Source organism: Eleutherodactylus coqui, unplaced genomic scaffold, assembly GCF_035609145.1.
Source record: "Eleutherodactylus coqui strain aEleCoq1 unplaced genomic scaffold, aEleCoq1.hap1 HAP1_SCAFFOLD_33, whole genome shotgun sequence".
Classification (NCBI taxonomy): domain Eukaryota; kingdom Metazoa; phylum Chordata; class Amphibia; order Anura; family Eleutherodactylidae; genus Eleutherodactylus; species Eleutherodactylus coqui.
Window position 1 is genome coordinate 969,517 of NW_027102239.1, and position 20,800 is coordinate 990,316.

The 20,800-nt window shown below is 48.4% G+C and overlaps 1 pseudogene; it reads left to right on the forward strand.

Moving 5' to 3' along the window:
- The first annotated feature begins 9,289 nt into the window (after positions 1-9,289).
- On the forward strand, positions 9,290-9,417 carry LOC136600992 (U2 spliceosomal RNA; annotated as a pseudogene).
- The last annotated feature ends 11,383 nt before the right edge of the window (positions 9,418-20,800 follow it).

Consider the following 20,800-nt stretch of genomic DNA (forward strand, 5'->3'; position numbering starts at 1 on the left):
AGGCAATGTACGCATACGTCACTAGTGAAGGAAGCGGAAGGTAGCGCAATGTACGCTTTTTGACCAGATGGAGGAAAATCGGGTTGCTGGAGGTTACGTGACCGAAGTGACAAGCGGCTCCAGGAGAAGATTTGGGATAAGAAGAAGAGGTAAGCAGGCTGCCTGGGGAGCAATAGGTAAGTATATATTTTTTTGTTTTTAATGACAGAACCCCTTTAAGGCTCCATTATGACACTTTTCGAACCGTGGTATGGTTACATGCGGGGAGTGTGAAGACGGTATGGTTACATAAGGGGGGTGTGGTGACAATACGGTTACACTAGGAAAGTGGGCTTACATGAGGGGAGCGTGGAGGCGGTGCGGCTACAGAAGGGGAGTGTGATGGAACCCCTAACAATCTGTGCCATGTCATTTCCATAAATGTCATAGAAGGTAATGAAAATGAAGTGAACAGTTTAGCATACAGTAATTCCCCTTTCACATGGGCCAAAACTCTCACTATTCTCACTTACCCAAAGGAAGCAGCTGGTGACAAAACATGAAACATGTGGGCAAGGAGGTTCTGGTATCCTGTTGTACCACTTCTAGCTTGGATACAAGAGGTTATACAGATGGGAATGGAGGCTCTAGTACCCTGTTGTACGCCTTGTAGCTTGGATAAAAGATAAGATAAGAACAGGCAAGGGGACTCTAGTACCCCGTTGTACCACTTCTAGCTTCTAGAATAGAAGATGGGGAACAGGCGGCTATGGAGGCTCTATTCTAGAGAATCAATACAGTAAGCAGTGGAGTAGGTCAGTAAATCAATGGCTGAAATAATAGTTGAATTGTGTTACCACGTTACTACTGACAGTCCTCACCTCTTTAGTAACCGGTGGCATGGCTGAAGCCTCATCACAGTATTTCAGTGCCAGAGCTTTCTGTCCTCGGTCTTTGTAGCACTGGGATGAAAGATAAAAAACACCAAAAAAAGCAAAAACCAGTAAAGCAATAGAATCTTACAGTAACTTTGGGGCATTACAGCAGCCTACCTACCTGAATTGTAAGTACCTACCTTCTTGTTCTCTATGAAAGAACTGAGCGTACCTTTTAAAAAAATGGCGGCGGCAGCAGCAACCAATCAGATTTTGTATAGTTTATGTATAGCTACCTGCCATGCTGTCCATTGGTTTCTACAGTAACATTGCAGCGCCCTCTGTTGGTTTTACAAAAACGTGTTGCACCACCTATTGGATTTACCCAAACTTACAGCACCATAGAGATTAGCGGGTCACCTCCCAGTTCTCCATCTTTTTGCCCTATTTTTCTCTAGGGTGGTTTCAAACCGGCGGGTAAAATCGCGCCATTTTTAACCGATGCGTTGGTTATTGAGAAACAAAAAAGCAGATTTCGCAGCCAATGATTCCCGACGGTTCCCTTCCCTTCAGCAAGGTTTTTACTGATGTGATGTTGAGAGAGAAAATCGCAGCCTGCTGTGTCCTTCTGCGCAGTGCGTTTTTAAAAATCTCCCATGTACTCCTATGGAGGCTGCGTTTTATCGCATCACAAGGCGACAAATATGCGCTGCAATGTTAACATTGGAAAGTCCTACCGACTTGCGCGTTAAACAAAAACATGCGGTTTTTAATGTGCGCGGCAGCGATGCGATTTAATCCTCTAAAAAAAAGCATCGCTGGTGATTGTCACGGCCGTATATTGGGACAAAACTAAGCCTAAGATTTCTGTGGTTTCGTTTTCACCAGCAGTATTCTCTCCCGTTAATACTTGACCGAGAAAATATAGGACCTCCCCTATGAATACTATGTGCGTGAAAGATCAGGCGGCCGCCATATTCCCACCATTTATTTTGTTTCTTACAGTTGCTCGTACAGCGGTGTGTGTGTGTTTGTTTATATATTTTACACACATACACACATCGCAATGCATTGTTCTTACAAGGCGCACTGCACTGCCAGACACACTCGCATATTTGCCATGCGAGATATTGGTGTGAGTTTCTCGGGCTGATATAGTGCTCACTTGTGTAAAATCAGCCACAGAGAATGAATTTAACATCACCAAAGACATAAAGCTATACATTGCCCTCTATTGTCAGCATGCTGTTATCCTGACCCCCAAGTGTCAATGCATAATGCATCCCAAGTGGCAGCTTGCCCACCCATATCACGTCTTGTATCCAAGCTAGAGGCGATACAACAGGGTCTGTTTCACATTTTGTATCCAAGCTAGAGGTAGTACAACTTTAACTTTTTTCCTTCTGCTTTGCTCAGATTCATTCAAATACTGTGGGTCAAAATATGCAGCACAGCCCTAGAGGAATTCGTTAAGGGGTCTAGTTTTTTAAACAGGGTCATTTGTGGGGGTTCTCCAAAGCGCTCAAGGGCTCCACAAGTGGGCAATGGGGCCTAAAACACTTTCATGCAAAATAACTTTACGAAGCCACCGGCTGCTCCTTTCGGTTTGGGCCCCATTGTGCATACGGACACAAGATTAGGGCCACAATGGGTATATCTCTGAACACGGGACATACGGGGGGTCTCCATTTTCGGGTGCCAATCCTCATCTTCATGTGCAATATAGAAAAAAATCCCATCATTAAAATTAAAATGACATATTTGCAAAAATATGAAATTTAATTTCTTCCCCTCCAAATTGCATTAATTCTTGACAAAAACTGTGGGGTAAAAATCCTCCTGACCCCCTCAGTGAATACATTAAGGGGTGTAGTTTATAAAATGGGGTCATTTGTGGGGGGATCTATCATTTGGACACCCATGAGACTTTGCAATCTTGGCTTGGTGCAGGAAAAGAAAGTGTTCCTCAAAATGTTAAAAATCAATGTAAAATTTGTACGTCACCTAAATGGTTAAAAAAAACCTGAAGTTTTTCTAATGTGCGTCCAGAATAAAGTAAACAGATGGAAATATATATCTTATCAAAGATTTGTACAGTATGTTTGCACATGTTTGAGATATTGTGGCTGAAAATAAATTACATTTTTTAAAACTTTTTCTCAATTTTGACGCTTTTAATAAATATACACTAATTTTATTAGACTATTTTCACCTCCTAAATGAAGTACAACATGTGGCAAAAAAACAATATCAGAATCACTTGGCTATGCAGAGCCTTTAGGCCTCATGTCCACGGGGAAAAGAAGAATTAAAATCCGCAGCGGATCACCCGCACGCGGATCCGCACCCCATAGGGATGCATTGACCACCCGCGGGTAGATAAATACCCGCGGATGGTCAATAAAAGTGAATTAAGAAAAATGTGGAGCATGAAAAAAAAATGGACATGCTCCATTTAGGTGCGGGTCTCCCGCAGGCTTCTATTGAAGCCTATGGAAGCCGTCCGGATCCGCGGGAGACCTAAAATAAGAATAACTTACCCGTAGCGGACCGGGCAGATCTTCTCTTCTTTGCGGCCAGATCTTCTTTCTTCGGCCCGGCGGATGTGCCCGGCGCACGCGCGCGGCACGCCTATAACAGTTTGTCTCCTCACCAACCATATGTATCACTGTTATGGTGGATGGTCTATATTGCATCTATTACTCCTAGTTCTAGCTGGTTGTCATCCCTTTGATGACTGTCAGGATCCAACAACCCCCCCCTCCCACCCATCAGGATCCACCAGCCCCCCACCCATCAGGATCCAACAGCGCCCCACCCATCAGGATCCAGCGGCCCCACACCCATCAGGATCCAGCAGCCCCCCACCCATCAGGATCCAGCAGCCCCCCACCCATCCTTCCCCTCTGAAGGTAATATAGCGCTCACTAGCTCCACAAGACTAGATTGGAGCGGCTCCTCTCTTCAGTAACTCCACTCTAGCCACTTCACTGATCTGCTGGCTAGAATGTATTGGCTGGTGGTAGGATCTCCCAGCAGCCAATACACTCCAGACGCACCATCCAATCAGTGAGCGGGGGCGGGACTAGTGAGCGGCAGCTTTGGGGAGGACGCAGCAGTTCTGAACTCACGATATTTTTGTATCTTAGTGAACTGAATATGGCCGCCACCACAACTTGCCTCCAGCTTTCCTAGTCTTCTGCACAACATCATTACATGTCTACACCACTTTGTTTTCAGGAGCCGAGGCAAGTGGGGTGACGACTACCGAGCGAGGCTCTGTTCGTGTCAGTGGTAGGGAGCTCCATGATGGTCATCAGGTTACCAACATGTTCTGTCACCCAGCTTTCCTAGTCCCTGAATGGCCAGCTTCACAGAGCGCCACTTTTTACAACCCATACCCGCCACTGAGGTCAAGAAATACCCCAAAAAGCATTAGAGGAGGGGGGAAACCTGGTTTTCTTGCCCCATGTGCCCATCCCAACCAGCCTCTGTAATTACCCCCGCCGTTGGACATAAAACACAGTTTACGTTATTTTAGGGAATGCTAAAATGCTCCTCTCTTCAGTAGCTCCACTCTAGCCACTTCACTGATCTGCTGGATAGAATGTAGTGGCTAGTGGTAGGATCTCCCAGCAGCCACTACACTCCAGACGCACCATCCAATCAGTGAGCGGGGGGCGGGGCTAGTGAGCGGCAGCTCTGGGGAGGACGCAGCAGTTCTGAACTCCATGTCTTCTGGGGTGGGTGCGGTGGCCGGGCTTCAGTTCCTGCAGGCAGAGCTGCACATCCAGCAGGTGAGGCCATCATATCTCTAGTGGGCATTAGTGTTTACAGCTGCTTTAACCAGGGCATTGTGGGTAATGGGCGGGGCCATAGTCTCCGCTAGGGCATTGTGGGTAATTGGGGGGGGGCTCTCTAGTCTTCGCTGGGACTGGTGGGGTCATAAATGGAGAGGTTTATGTGCACAACAGAAGCAGCTGCACAGCGCAGGCCAAGTCTTCATGCATGGCTGTCATCGCACAGGAGGCTGGAGGGGCGGGTGTATAACAGCACCTAGCGGAGATGGCGCGGCCCCAACTGCACCGCTCTGCACCATTTGCGTGCGGCGCGGGGACTTCTTACAGATGCGACACCATTGTACCCGTGGGATTGGTTTACTGGGCTAACAGCTGGCCACGGGTTCCCGTAAAAGGGAAGTCCGCGCCAATATCTGCAGTGGCCGAAGGGTCATGGCTGCTGACTGGTGCCCGCTCATTACCTCGTGTGAACATGGCAGCGATGAGCGGACTAACGAGGAAATGCTCATTTGTTGGCTGATGGCGTCCTTTACATGGGCTAAACATGAACGGCTCCTTGTCGTCTCTCCGTGTAAACCACAACCATAGCTGCGGATTTGGACAGCTCCCAGTATATATGGTCCTGCCTGTCCCCCTCCTGGCCCTGTATATAAGGGTGCTGCCTATATTTTCTGATGACGATACATGTATTTTGGGTACTATATATATGCACACGTTGTCTATTGGTGAGCCGCTGTCTGTGACAGTTCACTGGATATATTAGCTTTCTCTCCTGCCATGCCTTATCGCTTACTATAGCGATCACAGGCTATGGCAATACAGGACACCGGCATGCGGCGTCCTGTTGCCATAGCAGCCAGCTGGGCTCTCGCGATTTTATCACGAGAGCCTGACTGAAGTCACAGAGGGAGCGCGCTTAGATCTACTTAGATCGTGGCAGGAAAGGGGTTAACAGCAGGAGGGGGGGTGGAAACCAATGCCCTCCCACTGTCGTAGCGGGACGCCGGCTCCCGCTGCGGGATAGTGCGAGATCTGCTATGATCTCGCGCTATCCCCATGACGTAAGGGTACGTCTTTTTGCAGGAAGTACCCTTACGTCATGGGGCGGGAAGGGGTAAAACCAGGTCAGTCATGAAGGAGTTAACAGCAGGCATTCACTGCTGGTCAGTGAGGTTAGAGATGGAAGGCTATTGCAGGGACTTCATGTAAATCTCCTTACCTCTGGAACTCCACTAGTTTGTGAGACTCCCAGCAGACAGAGGCGTCCTCCTCCCGGGAGTCGGCAGCAAGGACCTCTGATGAGGTCACACTCATGTGGCCAGTCATGTGACCAGCCTGTGGGAGGAGCCAATCGGGAGTTTACCACAGCAAATAAGGTTTCTGGAAGCAGATAGCAGCCTCTTGGTTCCCAGGATGTCTCGCTGGTGACTGCCGACACGCTGAGAAGAACCCCCGAGAGGAGCCACAGCTGCGTGGGTATGTCAGCCTCCCCTCCCCTCCAGCAGCCACACACCCCAGCCGCACCAATCACAGCCCCCTCTCTGCGGTTTTCGTCAAAAAATAGGTCATGGCTCATATTTTGATGCTGTGCGGGAGGGGAGGGGGGGGGGGGGTAATAATCGCCCGTGTGAATGAATGCATTGGAGTCCAATGCTTTACATGGCGACGATTTGTGGGCGACGTTTATCTGCGAGAAAACATTTGTATGAAAGCAGCTTTATGAGTGCGATATCAGTCCGATTTTCTTGTAGCGATATTGCGCTTGCCCGCGTATGTGTATTCGCATCTGCAGATATTTTGCTGGCTTTTGTACATTCAGAAAGATACCCACCGCTGCTCCCAGCTATTGAAATTAGTCTAACGAGTTCTGGGTGTGTTCCTCTCCTGCGCAATTACGCAGCGTATCACGCACCTCCTGGCATATCACATGCATATTTGTGCATCCCCATTGACTTCTATGGGGACTTTTGGTGTGTGCAAAAGTGCCGCAAAATAGAGTATGCTGCATATTTTTTTTTGCGTGAAATGTAAAGATGCCCACTTGTGAACGAACCCGTTCATTAGGGCTCTATTCACTGCATAAATGCGCACACAAACACACCCATTTGAAGCCAGGCTTAAGAGTTCCTTCACATGGACATTTACACGCGTGTGTTAGCATGCGCAAACTTTCTGAGCACAATATGCAGAGAATAAAACCCATTGATTTCAACGGATTGGTTTTCGTTTCCTTTTTTTGCCCAAATGCGAAAAAACCGCTGCATGCTCTACTTTTGTGTGCATTTAAAGTCTATAGGGGGTGCGCAAATGTGCGTGCAATACACTGTTCAATCCCACGAGAAAAATAACACACCTGGAACTCATTAGGGTAAATAACCATTTAAGTCAGGGAGTGTTTGTCTGGTGCATGCAAATGAATAGGCCCCGTTATGCAGAAATGACAGTAAAATACACATTAAAAAAAAACAAAAAAAAACTTGTTTGCTGCGTGCAAAAACGCATACGCCCATGTGAAGCCCTTAGCGCTCCTTCACACGTGCGTGACGCAATCACGCGAGTGTGTGACGCTATTGCACTCTAAATGGAGCGCAATCACTTCGTCTTGCGACCGTTCCTGCGCAGGTAAGTTTCCTTTTCTGTACTGCCGGCCCTGTTCACATCGGCGAGGGACACACCCAGCAGTGAAAATTGACCAGTGGTTGCAGTTCCCGCGGCCGATTCTCTGCACGAAAAACGTTCGCAAAAGCACTTGTGTGAAAGAGACCTCACTGATCTTTAAGGCTTTTGCATCCCTTCAGGGTCACAACTACCGCTGGGGGGTCACTTTTACTGCCGCAGAGGTTTAGCCATTGCTTTCAATGAAGCCAGCGATGCTGCAGCCGACCCCATTAACCTCTTAGTGACCAAGCCTGTTTGTGCCTTAAAGGGGTTGTCCCGCGGCAGCAAGTGGGGTTATACACTTCTGTATGGCCATATTAATGCACTTTGTAATGTACATCGTGCATTAAATATGAGCCATACAGAAGTTATTCGCTTACCTACTCCGTTGGTAGCGTCCCTGTCGCCATGGTGCCGTCTAATTTCGCTGTTTTCTGGCGTTTTTAGGCGCGCTTGCGCAGTCCGGTCTTCTGGCTGGAATGGAGATCAAAATGTGCAGCTTTGGTCTCAGTTTTAGTAATGGCAGCCTAGGGTTTTGTTCAAGGTCGCCAACGAAACCCATTTGAGAATTTAAACAGAACCCAGAGAAATATGCAAATTGGCGTACCTGCAAAACATAGGACATGCATACACGCATAGGTGCTCTGTGTATAAATATTCCCTATGGGGAGTCCCCTTGTCACTGAACGGGGAGTAAAGAATCCGCTGTTACAGAGGATTGCATATCACATCTTGTATCCAATATAGAGGCGGTACAACAGGGCACTGGAGCCTCCATGCCCACCCGTATCACATCTTGTATCCAAGCTAGAGGCGGTATGACAGGGTACCAGAGCCTTCATGCCTGCCTGTATCACATCTTGTATCCAAGCTAAAGGTGATACAAAAGGGAACTTGAGCCTCTGTGCCTGTCTGTATCACATCTTGTATCCATTTGTTCGGCGGATGCATCATTTTGTAGTTGAACACGCTTGCTCGTAATGCCTTTTGCTTTTGTGCTTGAAATGGAAGCGACTGCCAAGGCTAAAGCCCGTGTATATTCCATAGCCTATAGCTATCTCCAGGACAGGAGGACAGCTGTACAGCCTACTGGGTGCAGAGGGGTTCTTATGCAGCCTTCCTCGCACACCGCCTACGTCGCGGAGAGTGCGCAGCGTTCCTTTGTGTCATATGGACGAGACCCTTTTGGACGTGTAAATCCTCGGACCGTCATGTATTGCAGACGAATAGTTTTACATTCATTAAATCCCGTGCCTCGCTGAGAACTGCGTCAGTTTAGTTTGGTTTTCTCGCTTCGCCATATTTTCTTTGGGCGACTTTCAGGAATCTTTTCATCTGGATATAATGTATGTCTATAATCTACACTATCTATCTATCTATCTATCTATCTATCTATCTATCTATCTATCTATCTATCTATCTATCTATCTATCTCTATACAAATAGCAAGATTTATTTCTCTATATAATCTATAGTTGGATGGATGGATGGACTTATGTATGTATGGTGGGGGGAAAAAAAGGCCTGCTGTACATTTTAACTTCTTCAGTTGACCATGCTGATCTATTCTTATTCTTACTAGGGTCTACTAATGCCAGCCCAGGGGAAGCCAATAAAGCCCTATGGGGTCGAAGCCAATTTTCCTCATTTTTGGGAAAAAGTTTCCGTCCGTCCCCACTCGAAGTGCGTCCAGCAAAAAGAGATCTCTCAAACAGACCGACGGACGCACCTTTAGAGGCAAACTAGTGCTTGCTTCTAGTGTTATCGCCTGCTTAACCATCCTGCGTAGGGAGGTGATGAGTCCTGCAGGCTCTGCAAGCCTAGGATGCGTGAGCATGGCGCAAGAGGAAGGACTGAAAAGGATGTGAAGGGGAGGGCACGGTTGAGAAGGCGTTGGGCGGGGCTATGCAAAGGTCTTCCGGCTCCCTGAGTGCATTGTGGGTGTGCCCGGAGTGCTGCCTGAGCGTGTTGCATCTGATACGTCCCCTATCTGGGGATCATATATTAAATGGATTTTTAGAACAGGGAGCTGGAAAAAGTGCTTGCTCTGTCCACTCCGCACATTGACCTGGTATTGCAGTACCTCCAGTACTGGTGCACCCCCTTTCCTACAGCAGTTTCCAAAAGCAGAAAAAAAAACTGACGAGCAAGAGGTGCAGCGCAGCTGCGGCTGCTAACAACCAAGCACTTAGATTTAGGCCTCATGTCCACGTGATACATGGCTAAAGTATCGCATGATACTTGTGCGACGGCTCGTGTTTTTGCGTGATGTCCTGTAGTTTTTATTTGTACCATTTTGGAGTTTATAAGACTTTTTTATCGCTTTTTATTATAACTTTTTTGGAGATAGGAATCGGTTACGTGCACACTTCCCATAGACTTGTACAGGGACCCTTGGTGCGCAAATGTGCACAAAAATAGAGCATGTTGGGGTTTTGCACGCATGCGAAATGTGTGAGTAAAGAGAATTCTGAAGGCATCCATTGAAACAAATATGTTTGTGTGAAGCGGCCCTTACTGTACTTTTGTTAGCACGAATCAAGCACATTTGCAAGCGCAAAAAAACACGCAACCATGCCGCCATTTATTGAAATGGGCAATTAGTGTAATTAGAATAATACATGTTCTTCCCCTGCAGAAATGCACGAGAAAATAAAGGGGACTGCTTTTTTTTTGAACAAAATGCGTATGCAAAATACACTTATGTGAAGGAACTCGCTGCAATCAGCGGGTTCTACTGACGTGTATTTAGCATGTATATTTTTCATGCGTAATATGCTGCGCAAATACATCTGTGTGAATCTGGCCGAAGAGCCCACGGTGGTATGCGTAAAACGCTGTGTCTCTGCGGTGAGAACACAGTCGTGGACATGAGCCCTAAGGCTGGAGCTCTATGGAGTCTTTCGCCATGACATGGGTCATGTGACCAAAGATTGCTGTGCAGCCCTGTGAACTTGCATTCTCAAATATATCAATGGGGTCGCGCAAGTTCCCGCAACCTATAGATTGCTTAAACCTCTACGAGGTTGGATTTTTGCAATATATTGGTCGCAGCTACTTGTGAGTTGTATCGCAACTCCATTGTCTTCAGTAAGGCCGGTTGCACACGAGCGCTTCACATTCCGAATGCGGGATACCACAGCGGAATCTGGCCGTTAACCCAGACGGCGACCCTGCGTTCCTGCAGAATCTGTAATGCGGATGACCGCGAGAGTGAAGGGAGTAGCAGTAGTATGTATCTTTCAATGCGTGTGATTTGCTGCGGATCCTCCGTGTGGACGACGACTGTGGATTGAACAATAGGAAACCGGTGGTGTGAAGCTGGCCCGAGAGTGTGAGGTCGCAGGGCTATACAGCAATCTTGGTCGCGTAGCACTAGTCTCATTGCATGACTACGACTCCGCCGTTCATGGGAGCTCAGTGCTTGACCATCTCCGTCAGCTCCACAGAAGTGAATGGAGAAGTAGTCACACGTTTAAAGAAATCTCATCCATATAATGCGGAAAAACAATCTACAGTTTAAATTGACCTGTGGGGCGGATTTTAAAGCTGCGCCTTCAGCAGCGCTCTGCACTCACACTATAGAAGGTTAGTGTGAGAGCGCAGAGTGCTGCTGAAGGGGCCACGGGATTGTTCCTTTTAGAACAAAAGTTCCTGGCGGGAACAAATCCCAATCATCATCTTCCCCCAAGTCACTAAGATGACTAATCCGATATTTTTGTATCTAAGTGAACTGAATATGGCCGCCACCACAACTTGCCTCCAGCTTTCCTAGTCTTCTGCACAACATCATTAAATGTCTACACCACTTTGTTTTCAGGAGCCGAGGCAAGTGGGGTGACGACTACTTTTCTTGCCCCATGTGCCCATCCCAACCAGCCTCTGTAATGTCGGACATAAAACGCAGTTTACATTATTTTAGGGAATGCTAAAATGCTCCTCTCTTCAGTAGCTCCACTCTAGCCACTTCACTGATCTGCTGGATAGAATGTATTGGCTAGTGGTAGGATCTCCCAGCAGCCACTACACTCCAGACGCACCATCCAATCAGTGAGCGCAGGGCGGGGCTAGTGGGCGGCAGCGCTGGGGAGGACGCAGCAGTTCTGAACTTCATGTCTTTTGGGGTGGGTGCGGTGGCCGGGCTTCAGTTCCTGCAGGCGAGGCCATCATATCTCTAGTGGGCATTAGTGTTTACAGCTGCTTTAACCAGGGCATTGTGGGTAATGGGCGGGGCCATAGTCTCCGCTGGGGCATTGTGGGTAATGGGGGGGGCTCTCTAGTCTTCGCTGGGACTAGTGGGGTCATAAATGGAGAGGTTTATGCGCACAACAGAAGCAGCTGCACAGCGCAGGCCGAGTCTTCATGCATGGCTGCTGCCGCACAGGAGGCTGGAGGGGCGGGTGAATAACAGCACCTAGCGGACATGGCGCGGCCGCAACTGCACCGCTCTGCGCCATCTGCGTGCAGCGCGGGGACTTCTTACAGATGCGACACCATTGTACCCTTTACATTCCACGGTCAGCATAGATTGCTGTCAGTCCCAACCAGTTCCCACTGTGAACCCTTTACATTCCACGGTCAGCATAGATTGCTGTCAGCCCAAGCCAGCTCCCACTGTGCTCCCTTTATATGCCGCGGTCAGCATAGATTGCTGTCAGCCCCAGCCAGATCCCTCTGTAAACCTTTTACATGCCACGGTCAGCATAGATTGCTGTCAGCCCCAGCCAGCTCCCTCTGTGAACCCTTTACATGTCACGGTCAGCATAGATTGCTGTCAGTCCCAGCCAGCTCCCTCTGTAAACCTTTTACATGCCACGGTCAGCATAGATTGCTGTCAGCCCAAGCCAGCTCCCTCTGTAAACCTTTTACATGCCACGGTCAGCATAGATTGCTGTCAGCCCCAGCCAGCTCCCTCTGTAAACCCTTTACATGCCGTGGTCAGCATTTATTGCTTTCAATCCCAGCCAGCTCCCACTGTGAACCCTTTACATGCCGCGGTCAGCAAAGATGGCTGTCAGTCCCAGCCAGCTCCCTCTGTGAACCCTTTACATGTCGCGATCAGCGTAGATTGCTGTCAGTCCCAGCCAGCTCCCTCTGTGCTCCCCTCACATGCCGCGGTCAGCATAGATGGCTGTCAGTCCCAGCCAGCTCCCTCTGTAAACCTTTTACATGCCCAGTCAGCATAGATTGCTGTCAGTCCCAGCCAGCTCCCTCTGCGAACCCTTTACATGCCACGGTCAGCATAGATTGCTGACAGTCCCAGCCAGCTCCCTCTATAAACCCTTTACATGCCACGGACAGCATAGATTGCTGTGAGCCCCAGCCAGCTCCCACTGTGAACCCTTTACATGCCACGGTCAGCATAGATTGCTGTCAGTCCCAGCCAGCTCCCACTGTGAACCCTTTACATGTCACGGTCAGCATAGATTGCTGTCAGCCTCAGCCAGCTCCCTCTGTGAACCCTTTACATGCCGCGGTCAGCATAGATTGCTGTCAGCCCCAGCCAGCTCCCTCTGTGACCACTTTACATGCCGCGGTCAGCATAGATTGCTGTCAGTCCCAGCCAGCTCCCTCTGTGAACCCTTTACATGCCACGATCAGCATAGATTGCTGTCAGTCCCAGCCAGCTCCCACTGTGGGATAGTACAATCTCAGATTCTGCTCCCACGAGTTTACAGCAAGTACCAGCCACCCAGGACATAAGTTATCTCTTAAGGGGTTAAACCCTTAATGCCACCGGATGTACGTCTGTCCTGGCTGTGTGGTACTTGCCACAACAGGACACAAACGTACATCATGTGGATGGCGTGGGATCAGAAGCTGAGCTCACACCATCCGATAGCGGGCTTCCCACTGCTATAGCAGGGTACATAAACTCCTACATTCTGTTGAGATGGCAGCAAGTAGAGGATTCCCCGAGGGAGCATGCTCCCTATGTTATGTCGTCTGGCCCTTGTAATCGTGGCGGGCCGATTGGTTGCCATGACAACAGGTGTCCCTGCTTGCCATTACCTATGATCACTACTGTAACTGATGAGGCACTGCGGTACAGAAGCCTCTTGTATAATCATGGCTGTTGTGGCCCCTATAGAGAGAGATATAGATATTCAACTTTTCTGTGCATTTTCCTCTATTTCATATGGGGGGGGGGGGGGTGAAGACCCCCATATTTGGTATCACCATATCCGTAATGGCCTGTACAATACACTGAATACACTATCAAACACAGAAAAACTGGAGAAAAAGACAAACCTCTAATAAATGGAGGCAAAATACTAAGTGATCAAAAGTATGGACCCAAAATGGGGCAAAAAGCCCGTCACGTAGAAAGCAACGCCTCACATACCTCTGACCGGGGAAGATGCAGAAGTTATGGGATGCTGAATGCGGGGATGGGAAAAGAACTTCCAAAACCAAGTGTTGTGTTTGATATGGAGATAATCTGCCCCCCGCAGGACACAATGTATCCGGGCATTAACGCTGGAATACATCACAGGCATCGAGAGATGGGAAAATAAGAACTACACTTCACCAGGCCTCATATGGCCATGTCCTCAAGGGGCTTCCAAGAAATGCATTGACCCCTGAGCCGTGGGGAAAGGGGGGACAAACACAGGGCAGTCAGAATATGACAGTCATGGGACCAGCCCTCCGGAACAGGACCAATGCTCTCTACAGGTGCCAGGAGCAGAAGAATGATGATTTCATCATCCGGCTCCACTACATACACCGCGTCGGCCGACACTCCACCCCTCCCACAACAGGCGTCCGGCAGTGTGAAGGGACCACACAGGCGCCAGGAGCAGGATGATGATGTCATCATCCAACTCCGCGCCGTACACCGCGTCGGCCGACCCTCCACCCCTCCCACAACAGGCGTCTGGTAGTGTGAGGAGACCACACGGGTGCCAGGAGCAGAAGAATGATGATGTCATCAACCAGCTCCGCGCTGTACACTGCATTGGCCAACCCTCCACCCCCTCCCACAACAGGCAGTGCGGCAAGGGAGTAACGTACTCCATGCACATTCTTTATATGGTGGGGGCCTCTGAGTTCCCTCACCGCAGGGGCCGGTTTGCAATTGTGACACCTGACGGTACACCTATGCTTTTCCTAAAGGCACACAATCTGCTGGTCAGTACGATTAAGGGTTAATACATTTGTGGCATTTATGCGCATCGTTTACTTAGAGTAGTAACGTCCCCGCGCTCTCGTGGAAGGTTGTACATACACTGGAACTATAAGATTTGGGCTCTCCCATTCCCCGACCATAGATGCAAAAACTTCAGACGAGACTCCCAATGAGTATTCCGGAAATTTCTCCCCCCACCCCCGAAACAAATACCAATCATCATCTTCCGCCAGGAGCTGTCATGTCCACAGCCCCCAGGGCTTTACTCCTCAGAGTGAGCATGTTTTTACGGCCCTAGGGATCAAAAACACGTAACCAGGGACCGCGGCCCATCGTGAAATCTCCAGGCTTTCAGCTACGTTTGCTAGCCAGCAACATGGAGATTTTAAATTACCCTAGCAATCTGGGGTAAGGTCCGCGGATAAATCCGGGGGCTTTAGGTATGTAATTTCATCTCCACTCACGGATATGAGGAAAGATGAAATTTTTAATTTTTTAACTGTTTACTTGGATAACGGCAATAGCGTGACTGGGGGTCACTGCGGCAGCTTTCAACAAGGAGCTGTCATGTCCACAGCCCCCAGGGCTTTAATCCTCAGAGTGAGCATGTTTTTACGGCCTTAGGGATCAAAAACACTATAGGGCGGTCAATAAGGGGTTAAGGAGCAAACAGACTTTGTCACTAAGGCCTCTCTATTTTAGTTTGTTTCAGCCCTTTTTAACACCCCTCATCACCCATTGTAATGATGGAGTGCGTTACACAACGCTGTTGAACACGTTTGAAAATGGCGTTTGAAAACGCTTTAAAATGCAGCATTTTACCAGACGCCTGTGTGAAAGCAGCCTTAGGGCTCATGTCCACGGGCGTATACGTAACACACTCTGGGTCTCCTGCGGTGTTTTACAAATTGCAACCAATACTCTCTGCTGGCAGATAGACGGCAGAGGCCGCGTATGTGGTAAGTATAGCACTGTGCATGCCCACTAATCTCACATCACGGACATGCGCAGTTTGATTTTTTTTTTTTTTAATTCCCGCTCTGTTCAGAGCAGGAATATGTATCGAAACACTGCCCTCTTGCAATGAGGAATTTCTGCGGTTTTGTTTTTACCACTTCTTTTCCCGGCCGTTATTTGTGCGCTCGGGAAAAGATAAAACCTGCCCTATCATGTAGTGACAGTACCTGCAGGGAAGATCGGGCGTCGCCTGTCATCCCGTAGCTATTTCCAAACTTCCGCGCACTGGCACGGAGTTTAAACTGCTGGTGAAGGGGACAGGATTCCATTTGTTCTGGGGCAGTTGCACCTACGAAAGTCACAGAAAATAGAAATGATTGATTTCAATGGGTTTGTTCACAGGCGCGTATTTTCCATGTGCATTTCGATCGCACAAAAAAATACGCAGCATACTATATTTTCTCGCACATTCTCATAGGGAAAGAACGCATATTATACTAATTGTCTATTTCACTAGCTGAGATAATCGTTGCGTGTTATTTCTTTGTCTGTGCAAATATGCGTAAACTCGTCGGAATCCAGCCTAAATGTAAACATATATCTTTATAAGGCCATTTTCACACTGTTTTTCCTCTCACTACGGTTCCATGTGTTTTTGGCGCTGCACTCCCATGTGTATCCAACATGTCGGGGCTTCCTCTATATCAGTCGTGTGAGACCGGCCTTCGGTAGATCGCTACCTTTTTATCACGTGACCAGGGACAGCTCAACGAGACCACCGATCACTGCTCCAGGCTCTCGGTGACCTTTGTTAGCCGGGAGCACAGAGATTTAAAATTTACCGGGCTCCCCAGCTGCTGCGCATGTGTCTGGCATTTTAAGGCAGGTTCATGCGCAGAAGCCGGAGAAGGTCCACGGAGGAGGATCACATCGAGGTTCAAATACGGAGGCCTCCGGTAAGAAGTTTCATCTCCTCTCACCGATCAAAGAGGGGAGATTAAACTTCAACTTTTTCTTAACTTTTACATGATCGCCGTTATCCAACCGAGGATAAGGATCCCGTCGGGGGACATCGCCAGAGGCCTTAGGGAAATATTTTCACCTTCCCTTATGGATTGGATCCGTGACAGGAGGTGAAGCTGTAACTCTTTTACTTTTACATGATCGCCGTTATCCATTGGCTAATGGCAATCACGTGACTGGGGACCACGTACTGCGGCCCACCATGAAATCTCCAGGCTCTCGGCTATGTTTGGTAGCCCGGAGCAGGGATATCTTAAATTACTCAGGCAATCTGCGGCTCTTGCATCGGCCAACGTTGACGATGGGCGCGTGCGCAGAAGCTGAGGTGAGGTCCAAGGGTAAATCCGGGGGCCTTAGGTATGTAATTGCATCTCCCTTCACGAATATGAGCGAAGATTACATTTTACCATTTTTTAACTTTCTGTTTTCTTTTAAGGGTGACTGGTGGTCGCGCCAACAGCAGGGAGTTGTCATGTCAAGCACTGAGCTCCCATGAACGGCGGAGTCGTAGTCATGCAATGAGACTAGTGCTACGTGACCAAGATCGCTGTATAGCCCTGCGACCTCACACTCTCGGGCCGGCTTCACACCACCGGTTTCCTATTGTTCAATCCGCAGTCATCGTCCACACGGAGGATCTGCAGCAAATCACATGCATTGAAAGATACATACTACTGCTACTTCCTTCACTCTCGCGGTCATCCGCATTACAGATTCTGCAGGAACGCAGGGTCACCGTCTGGGTTAACGGCCAGATTCCGCTGTGGTATCCCGCATTCGGAATGTGAAGCGGTCGTGTGCAACCGGCCTTACTGAAGACAATGGAGTTGCGATACAACTCACAAGTAGCTGCGACCAATATATTGCAAAAATCCAACCTCGTAGAGGTTTAAGCAATCTATAGGTTGTGGGAAGTTGCGCGATCCCATTGATATATTTGAGAATGCAAGTTCACAGGGCTGCACAGCGATCTTTGGTCACATGACCCATGTCATGGCGAAAGACTCCATAGAGCTCCAACCTTAGGGCTCATGTCCACGACTGTGTTCTCACCGCAGAGACGCAGCGTTTTACGCATACCACCGTGGGCTCTTCGGCCAGATTCACACAGATGTATTTGCGCAGCATATTACGCATGAAAAATATACATGCTAAATACACGTCAGTAGAACCCGCTGATTGCAGCGAGTTCCTTCACATAAGTCTATTTTGCATACGCATTTTGTTAAAAAAAAAAGCAGGGGAAGAACATGTATTATTCTAATTACACTAATTGCCCATTTCAATAAATGGCGGCATGGTTGCGTGTTTTTTTGCGCTTGCAAATGTGCTTGATTCGTGCTAACAAAAGTACAGTAAAGGCCGCTTCACACAAACATATTTGTTTCAATGGGTGCCTTCAGAATTCTCTTTACAACGTAGTTGCGTATGGGCTGCGGGTATATCCGCGACCACGGAGCACAATAGGCTCTATGCTGCGGATATCCACGGTAAAATAGAACCTGCTGCGTTCTCTTTTCTGCGAGTGGATTACATAATTCCAACCCACTAATGTGAGCGGAATTGTGTAATCCAATGCGATTGATCTGCGTATTACCGCGGATCAGACGCATGCGGAATCCGTAATTCCTATCCGGTCATGTGAGACCGGCCTAAGGTAGATCTCTACCTTTTTATCACGTGACCGGGGACCGCTCAACAAGGTCACTGCTCCAGGCTCTCCAGGGAGCAAGGAGATTTTACGTTTCCTGGACTCCCCGACTCCTGCGCATGTGTCCGGTGTTTTGCCAGCGGTCGCATGTGCAGAATCCGGGTAAGTTCACGGATGAGGATCGCGTTGGGGTGCAAATATGGAGGCCTCCGGTAAAAAGTTTCATCTCTCACCGATCGCATCGGTGAGGGGAGATGAAACTTCAATTTTTAAAAAAAACTTTTACGTGATCGCCATTATCCATTGTATAACGGCGAACACGGGATCAGGAACCACTCACCGGGGCCCCCCGTGCCAGGAGCAGGGAGATTTTAAATTATCCTGGCAATCCACAGCTTTTGCGCATGCGTCCGCCATTTTGGCGACAGGCGTGTGCGCAGAAGCTGGGGTAAGGTCCGCGGATAAATCTCGGGGCCTTATGTGCGTAGTTTCATCCACCCTCACGGATATGATCCGTGAGGGGAGATGAAACGTACGCTTTTTAAACTTTTTGAAAACTTTTTTAACTTTTTTTTTACTTTTTCACACTTTTTTTTTTAACTTTACATGATCACTGTCATCCACCCAGACACATGTTTTTACGTCCTCAGGGATTAAGGCCCACTTGGGCAGGACGTAAAAACACTATGGGCTGGTCACTAAGGGGTTAAGAATTAAATTATGCAAACCGAATAATACGAAATGTAACGATTGGCCAATTTTGCATCTTTCAAATAATGTGGAATATGATTTAGACCTGTTACCACTGAGAAACAAGGCGAGGTTCATCCATAGACTCATCACAACAGTTCTTTTGTTTTATTATATACTTTATTATTGTGATTTGCATTTTATATACTTTGTCAAATCAATAATTTAGAAAATCAATTAAATATTTGTTGATGAAAATGGACAAATGTTTCCGCTTACCTGTACAGAGCTGACGGAAAATGCGTTTTTCCCATGGAATCGGCTCTTTAACCCCTTAACGACGGCCCCATCGGGATTCTACATCCTGGCCGGCTGGGCTTTATTCCTAGAGGACGTAGTTTTATGCATCCTCTAGGAATGACAGCCCTGCAGGCTCAGGATGTGATAGCTCCATGCTGCCGGTTACCAGAGGTAGCCGACAGCATGCAGCTGTCATCCCGGGCCGCGGGACCCCACCCCCGGTCACGCGATCGCGTTAAACTCAATGGAAATTTAAAAACAATTAAAGTTTCAGCTCCCCTTACGGATCCGATCCGTAAGGGGAGCTGAGAGTACTCACCTCCGGTCCTCCGCAGCGTCCGGATCCTTCTGTCTTCTCCCCGGCACTGCCGCCGGCGTCTGCGCGTGCGCGCCAGACGCATTACGTCACGCGCATGCGCAGAGAGCCGGGAGGCCCGGGAAATTTAAAAATTCCCTGCTCTCGACTAGAATGTGTAGCCGAGAGCAGGGAGCTGTCACCAGGAGCCGCTGTATGCGGTTCCCGCTCACATGATCCACCATTTTGCTTTTGTTGGTATCGGGTTGCATGCATTGATCGTGTCCTGTATGTGATAGTATAATATAGATATTTTCCCCGCTGTGGTGGTGGCGTTACCTATTATGTCCGCCACTATGTTCGTTGTCACTGTTATTTCCGCCAAATTCTTTTACATCTGTGACTGAAGGCTTAGAAGGGTATTTCAATCTCAGCAAATAAAAGTAATACCTTGTATAATCAAAAATTAAAATTTTCCAATATAATTTTTAAGCGACTATATGCATAAAACAATGCGGGTGTCCCGTAGTGTACTAACGGTCTATGTGATGCCGACTCTATCGGCAGAGACTGCGTATGGCAGCGAGTGTACTGCGCATGACTACGTATCTCACGTACACGATCATGCGATGTGTGACTGTCTTTTTTCTTCTAATTCCCTGCTCTGTTTCATCGTGGGGGTTGCATATGTATTGCGTATGGACAGTGCTGTATATACGCTGCCCATACAAAAGTATAGGGCTCACACTGCGTGGTATGTGGAGAAATAGAGCAAGCTGCCATCTTTTCCTCGCTCGGATCTACACACAGTGTTTACACGCTAATGTGAATGGATCAATAAAAGTCAGACAACAAAAAAAAAAAAATCACAGAGAGCGGCCATATACTTACTGATATACTGATTCACCACGTGTCACACGGCAGTACATCGCATGAGCCCTAAAGTAGAACATGCTGCGTACCTATTTATTTAGTCTAATAGAGCCTCCTGAGTGTGAATAAGCTGGTGATGTCACCAGCTGCTTCCTTTCGGTAAGTGAGATTTTTGACCCGTGTGAAAGGGGCATTACTGTATGCTAAACTGTTCACTTCATTTTCATTGCCTTCTATGACATTTATGGAAATGGCACGGCACAAATTATTGTTAGGGGTTCCATCACATGTGCAAAAATCAGCATCCCCACCACACTCCCCTTGTGCAGCTGTACCGCCTCCACACTCCCCGCATGTAACCGCGCCGCCTCCCCACTCCCCGCACGTAACCGCGCCGCCTCCACACTCCCCGCATGTAACCGCACCGTCAATACACTCCCCAGCATGTAACCACACCGTCACCACACTCCCCGCATGTAACCCCACCATCACCACACCGCCCTTATGTAACCGTACCGCCACCACACTCCCAGCATGTAACCGTACCATCACCACACCTTGCTCATG